Source organism: Elaeis guineensis, chromosome 3, assembly GCF_000442705.2.
Source record: "Elaeis guineensis isolate ETL-2024a chromosome 3, EG11, whole genome shotgun sequence".
NCBI lineage: Eukaryota > Viridiplantae > Streptophyta > Magnoliopsida > Arecales > Arecaceae > Elaeis > Elaeis guineensis.
The window spans coordinates 120,159,135-120,171,428 of record NC_025995.2 but is presented as its reverse complement, the minus strand read 5'-3'; the positions used below and the strand labels follow the sequence as shown (position 1 = coordinate 120,171,428).

General features: G+C 43.4%; 1 long non-coding RNA gene across 3 annotated transcripts; it reads left to right on the top strand.

Moving 5' to 3' along the window:
• The first annotated feature begins 2,778 nt into the window (after positions 1–2,778).
• Positions 2,779–11,324, top strand: LOC140856647 (uncharacterized). 3 transcript variants are annotated; one of them, XR_012140202.1, is made up of 3 exons: positions 2,779–3,281; positions 4,202–4,804; positions 9,991–11,324. It is a non-coding gene; the product is annotated as an uncharacterized lncRNA (long non-coding RNA). The 3 variants fall into 3 exon arrangements; XR_012140201.1 differs by lacking the exon at positions 9,991–11,324 and adding an exon at positions 8,117–8,320; XR_012140200.1 differs by lacking the exon at positions 9,991–11,324 and having other exon boundaries at positions 4,202–8,320.
• The last annotated feature ends 970 nt before the right edge of the window (positions 11,325–12,294 follow it).

Here is a 12,294-nt window from a genome sequence, read left to right as displayed (position 1 = left end):
GGGCAGGGTGATTTCTCCTTCTGTCGTGACGGTGTCTCCGGCAAAGCCGATCAAGGGCGTGGAGACCCCACTAAGTCGATCAGTCGGTAGTCGCATTCGGGAGAAGGTCGAGTAAAACAAAACATTTGTCGAACTTCCATTATCAACAAAAATTCGTTTTACATCATAATTGGCTATTGTCGCCGACACAACAACAGCGTCGTCGTGGGGAGTCTGGATGCCCCGAACGTCGTCTTCCGCGAAGGTGATTACGTCGTTCGGTCGTGGTCTTTTCGTCGGCTCTCCTCCTGCAGACGTCCCCGGGCCCAGCCGCTTGGAGATCATGTTGATGACCCCTGCCGTCGGCTGGTTAGTCGGCGCCTCTTCAGTCGGCTGGGGGCGTCGATCGGCAGTCGGTCGGGTCGGCGGACCCTTTCGAAATTTGCCGAGATACCCCCGGCGGATGAGATTTTCGATCTCATCCTTCAACTGGATGCATCGCTCGGTGTCGTGGCCGTGGCTCCGATGGAACCGGCAGTACTTCCGATGGTCGAGGCCCTTTGCCTTCAGAGGCGGAGGCCGTCGCAGGTATTCTTCCCCTTCGATCTCCATCAAGATCTGCGCACGGGGAGCGGAGAGAGGAGTGTAGGAGTCATACCTGGGACGCACCGACCTCGGAGTCTGTCGGCGGGGTGATTTTTGGATCTGTCGGGGTGGAGAAAGCCGACTATCGGCCGGGGGCCTGCTTGGTTCGGCGGGCTCCCGACCTTTTCTTCGCTTCTCCTTCGGACCCCTGGGCTCGACCAAGCGTCGGTCGGACGCTCCTTCGTCCGCGCGCATATACTTGTATGCGCGCTCCAGTAGCTCGGCGTATGTCCGGGGAGGGTCTTGTCCAGAGAATAAGTAAATCGGGACGACCTCAGGCCCCGCTTCATGGCTGAAACCGCCATGTCTTCGTTGAGGTCCCGGACCTCGAGCGTGGCCGCGTTGAATCGCGCCACGAAGTGTCGGAGCGTCTCGTTTTCCCCCTGCTTGAGGGAGAAAAGGCTATCCGACGTTCGCGGCGGCTTTCGGCTGGTGCTGAAATGGGCCACGAACGAGTGCTCGAGCTGCGCGAAGGAATGGATACTGCCCGATCGAAGACCGGAGTACCAAGCCCTGGCAGCCTTGCGAAGTGTAGCGGGGAAGCCGATGCAAAAAAGAGCGTCGGTTGCCCCTTGAATTGTCATGAGAGCTTTATAGCTCTCGAGGTGGTCGACTGGGTCGGTGGAGCCGTCGTATGGCTCCACGTTCGGCATTTTGAACCGACTGGGAATCGGCTCATCGAGGACCAGTCGAGAGAGAGGCTGGGCGGTCTGGAAGTCGACGTCGTTCGAAGACTTCTGGCCGTCCATCTGCAGTTGGGCGAGCCGGCGGTCGATCTCCTCGAACCGTCGCTCGTAGTCGTCCGCTCGTCGATGCTGGGAGACCCCAGGAGTGGAGCCTCCGGAGGATTCTGAAAGAGAGGCCGACGGTGTGCGCGGCCGCTTTTCCTTCCTCGCCCGTTCCAACGGGGAAGGAGAGGGCCGCTGAGACCGTCGGTCGTCGCGCCGCGGTCGCCCCTCCTCCTCTCCGTGGGAGCGCTGTTGAGAGCGCTCGCTTGGAGGCGACAGGGGTCGGCGCGGCCGTCGGCGGCTGCTCCTGGAAGGCATAGGTCGGGCCGCCGGTTGTTGCTGGAGGCTTTTGACTGCGTCGGTCAGTACGGTCATCTGCCGTACGATGGCCGCAATCTGGGCCTCCGTGGTCACTGCAGGGCGCGGAGAGCTAGGCTCCGCCGCCGGTGGGGCGGGGAGGCTTCTTCCCGGCGGGAAGAGCGCCTTGCCGACCCAGTGACTCTCGATCGTTGAGCTCTTGTCTTTGTCATGCTGTCCCCTACCTGGCGCGCCAATCTGTTGCGGCCAATCGCCTCGTCGCCCGATCGCCGGGAAGCGTGCACCTGCAAAAGGAAGTCCGTACTGACCGGAGGCGGCTCCGGCGGGGACCCTCCGACGGTCAAGTCAGAGAGGTGACTGGGCAACAGTGAAATGCAGACAGAGAGCTCTGAGAAGGAGAGAGGGAGAGGAAGAGAGAGGAGCGAGCCTGCGTATGTGGGAGAGACGAGCGGATCCCCCCTTGCACTGTTGCCCTCCCCGGTATATATAGTGGAGCACGGTATGGCGCCGTCATTAATGGCGCAGACAAGTGAGGAACTGTCAACTCACTGTAGACTGTCAGAGCCGCCGTGAAAATGTCATATCGCCGTGTAGCCATCTAATCACCAGGGTTGACCCGGCTCTCGGCGGGACAATGCCCCTGGGTAACTGTGCCGCATGTCCGTGTCAGAGCTGACAACGTCTGGCGGCCGTACGGCGGTTGGTGGAGTCGGCCGACCCAAGGTCGGTGGCCAGCAGAGTGGCGTCGGACTCCTCCGTCGGTCGGCGAGCTTCAAGTGGGTCGGCTACCGGACCTCTGGGTTTAGTCGGTCGGGAATGGACCGTGGAATGGCCGCAGTTAGCCGCTGCCAACGTCCGTTGGCCTGTCGCCCGACTTACGATCGGCCAGTCAGAGTCGTTCGTCGGGCCGTCGGTTAGTCGGTCGGGCCGCCAGCCGGTCGGGACCTCCGATAGTCGGTCGGTCGGTCGGTGGTCGGGCCGCCAGCCGGTCGGGCCCTCCGATAGTCGGTCGGTCGGTCGGTCGGTATCCCCCAACAGGCCTAATCATTGAATCTTTGGGCATTGTCTCTGATGACTTCCTCCACTGCAAAGGGGCCTGTTGTTTTCATTTGCGTATGGGGTCTTCACCTATTTGATTGACATCTGTTTTATTCAATTTCTGTGCAGGCCATTACAAGGACACTGAGGTTGGATGTTCCCATGGAAATGAATGTTGCATTTGATAATGGCAGAGCCTCAGAATGTAAAACCAGGGAAACTTCCATATATAATGTTAATAAATATGAAAAGATTGAATTTTCAGTATTGCTTTGCAATGGTGATTTTATTGAAAAACTAAAAAAAAAAAAAAAGACTGGTGAGATGAAGACCATGCTAATTAAGTTCTTTCTATGCTGCAACCTATTCCTGAACTTGATCTTCCCGTGGTAGGGAATTCTTTTGAGTCAAGATCTATCTTGATGTCTGTGCTTGACTGACTTTTCTTTCACTTAACGTGCCTCTTTTATCTCTGAAGCTGTTGCTAGGGTATAGTAATTTCTGTTGAAAAGCTTCAGGACAAGCAGAGGAGAGAGAGGTCATGCACTTCTTGAAGAGATAAGAATCTTCATGGTTGGTTCATCAGCCTATCCAGCATATCTTTTGAGTTACTTTTGACTTTCGTTTGAGTGGATTATGCATTTTTTTTTAAACAAATTAGATTATTATTTTGTTGAATATCTTGCACGTTTTCTAATGGTGTTGATTTCTTTTGCATTCTATATGTTTGTTGCCTTACATATCATTTGCCTCCCACCATTTTGCATATGTTCAATTTTATTTCTATTACCTAGACATGGAGCTAAACTTCAGGTCCTCAGCCATTGACACATGAAAACAAGGCCCCCAATAAATATTGTATATAATGACAATGTCTAATCAAAAGATAGATAATCAAGAAAGACATGGTTTTGTGCAACAAAGATTTTGGAGCATAGTTTATTGTACTGGTGCATACTGGGTACACTGTACCCTGCCAATATCGAACCAATATGTGATATGTAGGGGGAATTATACCATGAAATGCTGAAGCGACTCTAGTGCTGTGCATATCGACACTGTACCAAGATAGTATCGGTATATGATCCAATATCAAGATTGCGAACCTTGTAATCAGGAGGCCTTGGCGAGGACATATCTCATATTTACATTGTAGGGGTGGGAAAGAGAGGGTAGTGTATGAGAACTTGGATGAAAATTGTGAAAAAGAACTTTGAAGAGCTTTAAGGATATATATAATTTTTTATTAGAATGATGATCAAAGAAGAATTGACATAAGATAACATGTTTTAGGTTTCCTTTTTGTTGTTTGTGTGATGTAGTCAAGACAGCATTTGCATTCTATGACACAATAATTTATGCCATCATTTTTCCTGCATTTGTTTGTGCAAGTGAATTATCATTAGCATCTCTACACTTTTGGTCACACAGATTATAAGCTCACACCCTTAAATCAAGATACGGTAACTGCCTAACTGCTCCGTGTTAATTAGGTTCATGGCTTATTGCATCTTTTGGGCTTTGATCATGAAGTCAGTGATAAGGCAGAATCAGAAATGGAGAAGGAAGAGGAACTCATTCTGAACAATCTTCGGTGGAAGGGAAAAGGTCTGATCAAGAGTGCATGTGATGCTGTCGCCAATCAAGTCCATCAAGCAGATAGTGTTCAGATGGTAAGCTGTTCTTACTTCATATTTCACCAGTACAAACTTTCCACATTACCACATGAGCATTCTGTAGTACACCTTGAAACAAGATTTTGAAAAGTCCTGGCAGTTTGAGAAATTTTGTGGGAGAAGCTGCAAAGAATATCAATCAGGAAAGGTGGTGGCCTTGATTTTTGCAAAACAAACTTCAGCTATATCTTTTGTGATATGTATGGTAAGATGAGATGGCATATCGCTTAATGTTTCTTGAGTGTTTGTGTTTGTTTGTAGTTGTTTTCTTGTAGACAAGGTACTCTTCTGAATGGTAAAAGTCAAATTACTACAAGGCATCAGAAGCTTTAAGGGAAGCAATCTCAAGGAGAATTAAAATAGTCATTGGCTGTTGGAGAAGTGATACTTTTTTGTCTTAGCTCCAATCCTCTATCAAAGGTATGCTTACTTGTTACTGAGCTCTAAATAAGCTTGCTGTGTGATCTCTCCTTTGAGTTGGCACTAGTCTGTTTGCAAATGATCATTTTGTTCTGTGGTCAGAGCGCTACACTTTTATTGGGTAGACCAATATATCCTTCCTTTTTTTTTTTTGTTGAGTCTAATGACTAATTGAAACTGAAAAAATGAGGAAGAAGAATGATTATGATCCATATTTGGACTTCTATGCTGTTGTCAGCTGTAAGATAATGATTTTGCTAAAGAAGTAGATGGTGCTAATTACATTATTTTGTTGAATGTCTATAAGCACACCCATTTGGCCATTATGAGAGTTTTGAAGGTGGCAAGTTTGGCAGGAATAGAGGGTCTTGTCTCTGAGACATCACCCGGCATCTTCCTACAGGTTAATCCTTTTTTTCTTTCACCTCATATTTATTTTAGAAGTCAGAATATGCATAAACTGTGAATATAAGACAAATAGTTCGCCAAGCTTCCAGCCATTTGGCTTTATGGAGGCTCTCAGTATGAATTTTTAATCACATGATTGGAAGCATTTTTTAAGTTTAAATTACTAAAATTACATTGAAGTTAAAAAAAATAATTACTTAAAAATATTTTAATTTTAAATATTTACTCTTGAAAATATTTACCTTTTCATGTCTTCAGTATTCTTTAAAAAAAATTAGTTACTCTTCTATTTTAAGGGGTAACCGTTAATGCGATAAATATTTATCAGAGAAACACTTGTTCAGAAGAAAGATACTGATAGAATAATGCCACTGGCTACATGCTCCCACAAGCACATTTACACAAAAAGATGGGGTTTTAGGGGTGGGCGGCGCTATAAGTTGATCACTCAACTGATGTACATGGGTAATCTGGGAAAGAGGGAATAAAATTCTTCCAAAGATCACATACATGAGAAAATTAACAGCGATTTTAAAAATGACATAACCAATACCTCTTTCATGGATTTTGCTAACAGGAGAAGTTGCTGTTTGTACATTTTGGAACCTGACTTATCTGTTAGCTATGGTATGTCAAATTTTGAATAGTACAATCTCACCATGTGGCTTTATTGAATTAGAATGTGTGGACACGAAGAGGTTATTTGATTGGCATTGCATGCCCAATTGTCATGATTTATTGGATTTTGGATAAGGCTCCATACTGAATTGAATCAGCAAGGATAAATCTGCAAGTTCATGTATGGAGGAAACAACAATTGATCATATTCCTCATCAATCTCTAGTATCTACCGATCTATATCGTAATTATTACACTATTATTCGCTCCCTTCTGTCGGTGTTATGTCCTGGATGACTTTTTTCAAGTCATTCGTCATACTCTTTACATGCTGTTCCTTTCCCTTTTGCTGGATTTCTGGGATTGCTAGTCTATGGGAGATGAGGTAAAGAAATGTACAGAGAAACTTTACCATAGTGTTTGCAGAGAGGTAAAAGGCCATTTATTGTTGTTAAGACAACTCCCTGCTGTATAGCTTGGACTGACGTCTCTGATACCTTTAATTTTGTGTTATTCTGAAAACTTCTCTGATATCTCTCTTTTTGAATATATCATGAAAGAGTGCTTTGGGAAAAAGTGTTCTAGGTGGAGTATTATTAGGCATTAGTTCAGCGGGGCTTTTACTAATTTAGGGAAAGATATTATATTGGTTAAACGGCGTTGAAGGCTTCTAACTGATTAAAATATATCATTAAGTGAAATTTATGCACAGTGTTGTTGGGGATGGATTTTGCTTTATCATTGCTCTTACAATGTTACTAGTTGGCTTATGGGCTTTTTCCGAATGAGGATAACTCTGTCCAAATGAAGGTCTGTGTTTCTTTTTCCAAATGAGCATAATTCTTTAAGCGGATACACCCTCCCATAAGGAATAAGGGATGGTGAGAATTAAGGCTCTTCTAAAACATAATAGTTATTCCCTCTGAACTGCTTGTAGGAGATGTGCATTACGTTAAGTTGGAAAACACATCAAACTTTGAATTGATCTAAGAGATTGGCTTTTATGTTGAGACCGACAACATAGCAAACTCTTACTTGGTGCTAAAAAATGGCTAATGCCAAACTGTGTAGCTTTTGGATCAGGATTGTCATAATTTCTTACAGAATTTCAGAAGAGCTCTATCCAGCCCTTTTGTCTTTCCACATGTACTCATCTGAAGATTTAGTATTTAGTAGAATCTGGATTCTCATGTCATGCAAATGATCCTTTGGCATCTATTGCTAGCCTTTATAAATGGATGTTTCTTTTAAGCTAGGCTTGTTATTGCTTGCATAAAATTGGTACTTCACATGTGCAGTATGCGTTTGCTGTGTACTGATATGAAGCACTAACATTTAATGTAAATGTATTGAAGTAATCTGAAATTTATGTCGGGCATGGAACCTTTTTATCAATATTTTTGTATCAACAGCACATGTAGTAACCTCCACCCCTACCCCCTCTTCCCCCCTCTCTATCATACATGCAAACAGATTATTATATTCTCTCACACATGCACATGCAGATTATTAGGTTGTGTCTGGTTTTTGATGATTTATTTTGAAAAACATGCATTTTTTGTATTCATTGGAGGATGAGGATCCTTCAATAGCATTGTGTCAGGACTAGAGCTGTTCACGTGCTGGATGGCTCTCCCGGCCCAAGCCCTTTTGGGTAGGCAAAGGCCGATGGTTGTAAGCCTGCCGGCTTATGCTGGTTCTGGAAAATAGGCTTGTTTAATAAACGGGCTGGGCTCGGGATTGGAGATTAAAGGCCAGTCCAAGTTCTTTTATGTTTCTTTTGTTATTTGCTTATATTTGATGTGTCTGTAGACTTAATTGACAATTGTTATTGATGTCTAAACTAAATAGGATGATAGACATGCTTTAGATTGTTGGCAATTTTTAACTGGTCATATTTGGTATCTTTAAAAAAAAAAAAGTATTTTTAGTACTTCTAAAAAAAAAAATAAAAAATGATCATGAAGCGCGAAGCCTGGCTCAAAGCCCTAAGCCTGAGTAATAGCAAGGCTAAGACCTAGAAGGTAGGCTTGAAAGGTTGGATCTGGTCCTAAGAAAATTGGGTTGACCTTTGGGCCAAGCCCGGCACGAGCCCAGCACTACCCAGCCCATGAACAGGGCTAGTCAGGACCGATACTCAGCATTGTTTGAACATCCTTTGGTTGATTTGCTTCATACTGTATATCACGATCCAAAAGGTGGTTATAGAATATGAGGTCCTTTGCAAGATATATCTCTTTGATCTAAGCATCTACATGTTCTAATGCTGAACACTTCTCTTTGCAGGGAGAGATCATGCCTTCAGTTGAATCTCTATATGTTTTTTGAAGCATGTTATGAATACATATTTGTGCATCTTTGCTTGTCATAGAGTTTGTTCTATAACACCGAGAAAAGCAAGCTGAATCAGAGCATGCTTTCAGTTTAACAATGCACAAAAATTAAACACCTTGCTCAATGACCTAATGGAGACCAATGGCAGTGCATTAATTTGTGTCTATTGTCAATGTCCTCAATTTTAGTTTATGTTCTCTTTCTTCATTCCATAGTGAACATTAGTGTCACTGGAAGGTGCATATCTAGACCCTTTCATATTATACTCTCTCTTAGGAGAAGACCTTTCTTTTTCTTTTTTTTCCTATTTTTGAGTGGAAATTATTGAAAAATGAAAGTTCACATAGGAGAAAGAAAGGGAGTAATGACTCTATCAATTTAGTACAACAAAATTTGTATAGATATAATTTGACCACCAGCATCTGCAATATAAAGATCTATAACATATTTCAAAGCTGCAAAAATTACAGAAAAAGAGAAATAAATTCAATTTTCTGTTGGAAAAATGTCATTGAGGTGTATGAATCCATGATCTGTTATATCCAAAATCCAGGGTGAGCCCTCGGGCCTAAACAGAGGCAAAATAGGAGGCAGAAGTAGAAAAAAAGACAAAATCAAAGAATTTTATTAACTGAAAGTTCTGTTTTGTATTATTATTATTTTTATCATTCTAACTGGATCAGAATAATTTTAGGGGCCATGATAGTACACTTTCGAACCTTTCTAATAAAAGATAACCAAAGATTTCCTAGTAAAGTTGCACTGGGTGAATTGTGCTTCAGTCATTATGAAATCCAGATCCTCATCATCTGCCTTGTCTCTTAATCTACCAATATAAGTAAATGACAGGTTTTTCAAAGCCGTGCTCAATGAGGAAAAAGCTAATAATATGACGAGGATGAAATCATTTACTCAGGAATGATAACTGGTGTTTTCAGGCACGATTGGTGACCCTCGATTCCGCCGGTTATCCCAATTCAATTTGTTGTTTTCAAGTAATAAATTTAACAAGGGCGATAAAATTCTACGTGCCCTGTTCAATGTAATGGCCAAGCGGCTAATTGTCTAGTTCGTTATGGGCCGTCCTTTTTCGCTTTTCTGCCATTTCCTTCGCCATTAAAACCATCAAGGATGAGTTTCAATTCCTTTTCCAGTCAGGGTCCCGGTTTTTGACCATTCACTGAACATCTAATAAATGTCATCTCTTCTACCGTATAACATGAACTCTCGTATCGTGTCTGTATATGCATCACCTGCATTTTTTTCCCACCTTTTTATCCCGCGTCTCATTTCCTTACATTTCCCGCATCCGGTCAAATCTGGATAAAAAACTTGAGCATTTAGTTGATAACGATAAGGTTTAAGGTTTAAGTCCTTCCTCTAGAATTATTATCTATTTAATTTTTTATTTTTATTATACAAATAAAAAAAATATATATGCTTCGCATCTGCCACATTCTAGTTCACAGAAATACCAATATTGGCCAAAAATGTCTTACTACGTCGCATGCAATTTTTTTTTCTTGGACCAAAACTTCTTAACATCTACTTTGTTCTGGGCTTCTTTTTTTTTTTTTTTTTTTCTTTCCTTTCTTGACTCTAGGCTAGACATGTCCTTGGAATGTTTGGTATCATAATTAATCCAGCACATAGGTTCCAGCCAGACTCTAACAAAGCAAAGTTCTGCACCTTGCACATTAAATTTTGCTTTGCGAAGGCATGACGAAGCTATCATTGCTGAGGGAGTCAGCAACGATATTTTTGACTAAAGGTAGGTTGGAATCAAGGTGAATACCTTACTTTTAAAAACATTTTTGTATTTGCAGAAGCTACTTTTTCTTGAAACGTCTGAGGGGCTATCATCCACCTTATGGCCATGCTGGTTGGAAGCAACAAGAGGTTGTGCAAATATTGCCCAGACACTGCCATATATGCTTGAAATCATCCCCTCTGGAACTTCAAAAGGTGGTGGGATAAAAATCCTGCGAGATCAACTTGGAATTAGCACAAAATAGGTCCAAGTTACCACGGCGTCACCACCTCTCATGACCACCATGATGGTGGAGAAGGGGAGAACTGGGAATTCTGGAATGGTCCGACGGGTAGATCACCTTCCACCAATTCATGGCGTCACCATCTTAACCATGACGGTGACAGTCCATCTTCAGATCGATGAATCTCCAACAAAAGAGGGAAGAAGAAGGGTCCAGACTGGTGGGTCGGAGTTTCCCACAACAGAGCTTCATCTGACTAGCTCCTCAGATTCGTCGCTTATTTTGGTGCACCCAGAATCCGAAGTGCACACATTCATGCTTAGCCCATCAATTTCTGGAACCCTTGATCTCAACCATCGCCTACCCTAGCTAGATCTTCCTTCCACCAACATGGTTCAAACAACAGCTCCAATGGCCACCTACAGCCCTACTGCCATCTATTACAGAATTGTCTTTTTCCGACGTTGTGTTCAAACACACGCCGGTTCAAAAAGAACCTACGCTCACCTCCACTCTTAGCATAGATATTCCAATACACAAGGTCGCTCACCTCCACTCTTAGCATAGATATTCCAATACACAAGGTCTTTAAAACAATTCTAGCCGACCTAGAGAAGGGTCCGTTGCCTGATGGGGTTAGCCCTCACAACATCATGCATCCCTCCACATAAGCAATGGAAACACCCCCAGCTACTCACGGACACTACAAACATAGCCTCAAAAGAAGTGCTCGACTTCGGGCAAAGAAAATCAAGTTCCTCGGCATTGAAGAATCAAATCTCCTTCCACAAGACATCTTATTCTTGAACTCCCTCACAACAACAGAAATAAAATCCGTGGGAAACCATTGCGGACTGTTGTTTAATGGTTCGGAGGAACAAGTGCTAGCAAAGCTGAAAGAAGCTGAACTTCTTCGATGCAGTGCACCTTCAACCCCAGCGTCAGCAGAACTACAGCAATCTCGCCATGCCGCTGCAGCCTTTTGGAAGCTAGTGATCAGATCATGGAATTTTGTATGCTAGGAAGGGCAACCTTTTCACACCTATCTCCCAACTTGCTGGGATCCTCTCCCAGGCATGCTGTAAATCTGCTGCTATCCTGTATCTACCTTTGGAAAAGTACTCTAGTAACGATGCTTTCAGTTTTAATTAGATCTGAACTTTGCAATGGCACAGAGTAACATAGAAATTTTATTCTGGAATGTTAGAGGATTAGGACAACGACAGAAAAGACGAGCAACACGTGACACCATCTCCCACTCGACCCGCACGATTGTACGTCCACAAGAGACAAAACTTCAGTCGATCAATGCAAGTATTCTTAGGTCATCCTGTGGATCAAAATTCGATTGTTGGCACACGATGGATGCGAACGGCTCTTCGGGTAGAATACTCGCATCATGGGACTCTCTGGTACTGAAAGGAACTCTCTTACACCACGGACTCTTCTCCCTGAGCATTATCTTCTCCTCAGTGACAGCAAAATCTTCAGCAGATACATTGGTAACAAATGTTTGCGGTCCCATAAATAGAAGCTTAAGCGCAGAATTTCTAAATGAACTGAGGACCATTCGCCAGATCTAGGATGGGCAAAGGATACTCATAGGTGATTTCAATCTAACAAAATTCTCCCACGAGAAGAAAGGACCATCTGGTGAGGTAACAGTTTCTCACCAATTCAACGTTTTCATAGATCAACTACAACTCCAGGAAATCAAGCTGTCACAAAGAAAATACACATGGTCCAATCATTGCGGCATTCCGATATTAGCACATCTAGATTGCTGTCTGGTATCAACTGATTGGTCATTCCACCATCCATTAACCATGATAATACCTCTAGCAAAGATCGCATCGGACCATTGCCCTTTGCTGTTAAAAGAAAGCACAAGACGGCAGGGACGATCGCCCTTCAGGTTCGAAAGCTTCTGGACAATTATACCAGGATTCAATGATGGTGGAAGGAGGCACCATGTTCAGATGATGCAGCAACAAACCTTGTCAGAAAGCTAAGTTTCCTTCGATCAAAAATGAAGAAATGGAACACCCAACACAACGGCAATATAATCAGAAGAAAGGAAGAGATAAAAAGACAACTATCTATGCTAGATCAGGAAGAGGAACATAATAGCTTAGA